The sequence below is a fragment of the Scyliorhinus canicula genome, chromosome 13, assembly GCF_902713615.1.
Source record: "Scyliorhinus canicula chromosome 13, sScyCan1.1, whole genome shotgun sequence".
In the NCBI taxonomy this organism is placed as follows: Eukaryota; Metazoa; Chordata; class Chondrichthyes; order Carcharhiniformes; family Scyliorhinidae; genus Scyliorhinus; species Scyliorhinus canicula.
Window position 1 is genome coordinate 36,956,666 of NC_052158.1, and position 4,483 is coordinate 36,961,148.

The 4,483-nt window shown below is 44.8% G+C and overlaps 1 non-coding gene across 1 annotated transcript; it reads right to left on the minus strand.

Moving 5' to 3' along the window:
* Positions 1–1,026: 1,026 nt before the first annotated feature.
* Positions 1,027–1,098, minus strand: trnam-cau. The gene has a single exon. It is a non-coding gene; the product is annotated as a tRNA-Met (tRNA).
* Positions 1,099–4,483: the final 3,385 nt, after the last annotated feature.

The following is a 4,483-nucleotide window of genomic DNA, read 5'->3' on the forward strand; positions in this document are numbered from 1 at the left end:
TGTACAGTTCATGAGTCCATTGTCCTTGTTTGTGGTCTGTCCTCCCCTCTTTGTTCTGCTTTTCCCTTCCTTTTCCATCCCCATGTCTTTCATTGCGGTTGCTTGTGCTCTCACCCCCATGTACTGATACACCCTTATGGTCTTCCCTTTCGACGTGCTCTGTTTCGTTTGCCGGGCCCCCTTTAGGATTCTCTCCTAGTCTTTGAACCGGTGCAGCTTTGCAATAATTGTTCTAGGCTGGTCCCCTGCTTTGGGCATTGGTCGGGGTCTCCTGTGCACCCTGTCTATATCCGGTGGGTTTTGGAATACTTCTATTTTCCAGTAGCTTGCTCATCATTTGGGTGATGTAGTCTGTTGGGTGGCCATTGTACATTGTTGTTACATGGGTTGAGAAATGGCCAGCCAGTGCACCAAAACACCTTTCCTATTCTTGTGCATTCTTGCCAGAGTTTCAAGCGATTCAAGCGAGTTATTTCGTTGCTGTCTGAGTTCACATAATTATCGACCTGCTGCTGCAAGTCTTGCAGAAGGGGCTACTGTGGGAAAGGAGGGGGTGAGGTGCGCATATGTGACCGGAAGGTGAGGGGGTTCTGTTGTAACAAAAGTTGTTTTCCAAATATTGTGTCCTCGATTTAACAATATGGGGGCAAGGGGGTGGGGGCGGCGGCGTGGAGATTGATCGTGAACACAGCGACGCCCACCTCCTTTCAAAGGAGAAACATAAACATCATGACGGGATGTGATGCCTGCACAGGTCAGATGACACGCACGTCAAAAGTGTTTCGACCAATAGGTTAGCTGGGCAGTTTCTGAATTACTATTCATAACATTTCTTCAGTGCCACAGAGATGTCACATTGGAAATGGAGAACGCAATAATTAGGCGGAAAAAACGGAAGTCATGGTATATTAATCGGTGGACGTCCCAAATGTGTGCATGCAAGTGACAGACAGGGAAGTAGCCCATCGCCTTGGATGGAATCCTTCATCGGTGAAACACGAGGAAAATCAACAAGTAGAAATATTACAATACAGGCGGGATTCGAACCCGCGATCTTTGGTTTATGAGACCAACGCCTTCCCACTTGACCACTGCGCCTCCCACATCAGTAAGATAGGATTAGAGATAAAAGCAAGAACTAATTGACATCATAGATTGTTTTGGAAAACAAAATGAGAGGAAATCGCAAGGATGCAGAATAGCAAATAGCGGGCCTCAGACGCATATGACTGTCAATGCATATTAGTCAGAGAAACTAAACATCAGCCTTCCCGTATCAGCCTCCCCGAATAGGCGCCGGAATGTGGCGACTGGGGGCTTTTCACAGTAACTTCATTTGAAGCCTACTTGTGATAATAAGCGATTTTCATTTTCATTTCATTTTTTTCAAAACTCAAATACGGCTGCCATACTGGAAGACAAATATTGTCTCACCCAGTATTGTAACTAGTTTGCAATTTATCAATAGAACTCTTTGTGCAATCATATAGGGCTTTGATGACAGCACCATTCACCTGAAGAAGGAGCCGTGCTCCGAAAGCTCGTGTTTGAAACAAACCTGTTGGACTTTAACCTGGTGTTGTAAGACTTCTTACTGTGCTCACCCCAGTCCAACGCCGGCATCTCCACATCATCAGCACAAATGAAGAACAGCGTAGCCATTGAAACATTACCTATATAAAGAAATACGTATATCAGTGGAAGTGAGGGCTCACTGGCGTTATGCGAAGGATAACAGGGCTCTCCGACACGGAGAGATTGAGTAAAATGGTTTTTAAAATGGGACGTGTGGAGAAATGTCTTCATTCAGCCGTTTGTACATTTTAGGACGAGTATGTTAGGAGCCTGGAAGCTCCAAAAGCGTGAGTATTTTATAGCTAGATAACATCCCGGACAAATGAACTATCCTTGAGTGACAACCCAGCTACCACATTCGACAACGGAAAGTGGCAGCAGTATTTACCATTTACTGACGTACTTCAGCATGCGTCATTCGACAACAATTTACAAACCCGAGGACCGAAAATATCAAGGGCAGTCAAGGCTCACATGCTCGATCCCTTCTGCGCCACACATTCTATCGCCGCTCCCACAAACCAACCTGACTTGGAAATCACTTGCCATTCCTTCAGTGTCGCCACTGATATACGTATTTCTTTATATAGGTAAATCACTGCAGGAATTCAAAAATACTTCAAGAATGCATCCGCAACTTCACCTTCTCAAGGGGAACATCGTGGCCTAACCAGCGATGCCACCTTCCGCGAAAGAACAAAAAAATGTGCACAGCGAGCGCCCAAAACAACACCGGATCATGACTTGGTATCCTGTTCTTTGTGATTCAGATTGCGAAATAGCAGGAAAGGAGGGAAAGCTTTAGTGCTCATCTTGACAATAGTGCAGCGAAGTACCTTCGATCCAGCCCAGCGGGGAGTTAACATCCCATCTAACAGTCCGCACCTCCAAGTGTACAACATGTTGCTATGTGATCTCTACTCACTCTTTTGAACTCCAGCAATTACAATCCTTACACATCACTACACTGCGGCCCAGCCTTGAATTTTGTGTTCAAGCGCTGCAGTGACACTTGGACCCTTGTCGTCAACCGTGGTACCACCTAAATTATAAGCCCTGCACATTTTGCAATGAAAGGACATACTTCCCACATATCAATTCACTGCATCAACCCAAAATAGGAGAGAAAATTTGGAGATGAACTTATCGAAGTTTTCAAAATTTTCAACTAATTCCACAAGATAAACGCACATAAGTTATTTTAGTGGGTGAATCACACAACTGCTGCCTGATTTGCTGAGTGTTACAAATTACAACGTTTTAATGTCAGGCAATCACTATAGCGGCTTTAAATCAAGGCGACGTGTCTGTTTTTCTCCACTGAGAGCTTTTCACATTTGCGCTTTAAAATCATAGAAACGTGGAAAATAGGAGCAGGACGAGGCCATTAAGCTTTTCGAACCTGCTCCGTTATCCACTGTGATCATTGTTGATCATCCAACTCAATAGCCTAATCCCGCTTTTCCCCCATATCCTTGGATCACTACTCCCAAAGTGCTATATCTAACTGCCTCTTGACAATATAAAATGTTTCGGTCTCAACTGGCTCACCACTTTGTGGATGAATTCGTTTCTCCTCATCTCCCTCTCCTAACCCGTATCCTCAACCTGTGACCCCTGGGTCTGGACAGACCCCACTATCGGCAGCATTTTCCTGCAACTACCATGTCTAGCCCTGATATAATTTTGTGTTGCTATGAGATCTCCCCTCACTCTTTTGAAATCCAGCAATTACAATTCTAACCGATTCGATCTCTCCTCATATGGCATTCCTGCCGTCCCAGGAGTCAGTCGGGTAAACATTTGTTGCACTCCCTCCAGAGCAAGAACATGCTTCCTCAAATAAGAAGACTAAAACTGCACACACTATTCCAGATGTGCCCTCACCAAGGTTCTGTTTAATTGCAGCAAGACATCCCTCCTCCTGTACTCGAATCCTATTGCAATGAAGCCCAGCACACTATTTGCCTTCTTTGCCACCTGTTGCACCGGCAAACTTAACTTCAGTGACTGGTGTACGAAGACACCCATGTGTCATTGCACATTCCCCTCTCCTAATATGGCCATTCAGACAATAGTCTGCCTTCTTGTTTTTGCTACCAAAGTGAATAATCGCATTTATCCAAATTATACTGCATCTGTCAATCATTTGCCCACTCAGTCAACTTGTCAAATCACACTGAAGGATCTCTTTTCCTCCACACTGCTCACTATCCCACCGAACTTGGTGTAATCTGCAAATTTGGAGATATTACATTTTGTTCCCTCATCTAGATCACTAATATATATTGTGAACAGCTGGGGCCCTAACCTGTGGTGCTCCACCAGTCACTGCATGACAATTTGAAAAAGACCATTAATTCCTACTGTGTTTCTGTCTTCCAAACAGTTTTCTATCCGTCTCAAAGCAATACCCATAATCCCATGCAGTTTAATTTCCCAACCACCCATAGGTGTCACCAAACTTCCCTTTCTCCCACAAGTCAGGCACTAACAGCTTATCCAATAACGTATACTGTGGTATTTGGGGGAATGTGGGAAGCCCCTTCTTCCACGTAGTACCTGGAAGTACCGGGACTTGCTCCCTTTTGATAGCTCAAACTTGTCTGAAGCTCTGCCGAACCTGCAAACCGTTCCCATAAAAATAGGTGGCAGAAAATAAGAGGGCAAATTGTGACAGATGTGGGGGGATGGGGTGGGGGGGGGGGGAGTGGGGGGGGGGGAGAGGAAAAATGAGAAAAAGGGGAAAAAGAGGGAAACAAAAGGGAGAAAAGGTAAGGAAAGGAGGTATAAGATAGGGGAAGAGTGGGAGGAAAGATACTGACGTGGAAAGACAAGAAAAAAATAAAACGTAAATGACAGTTATAATTAAATGGAATGAAAACAAAGGATTCCCCTCCCCTCACAT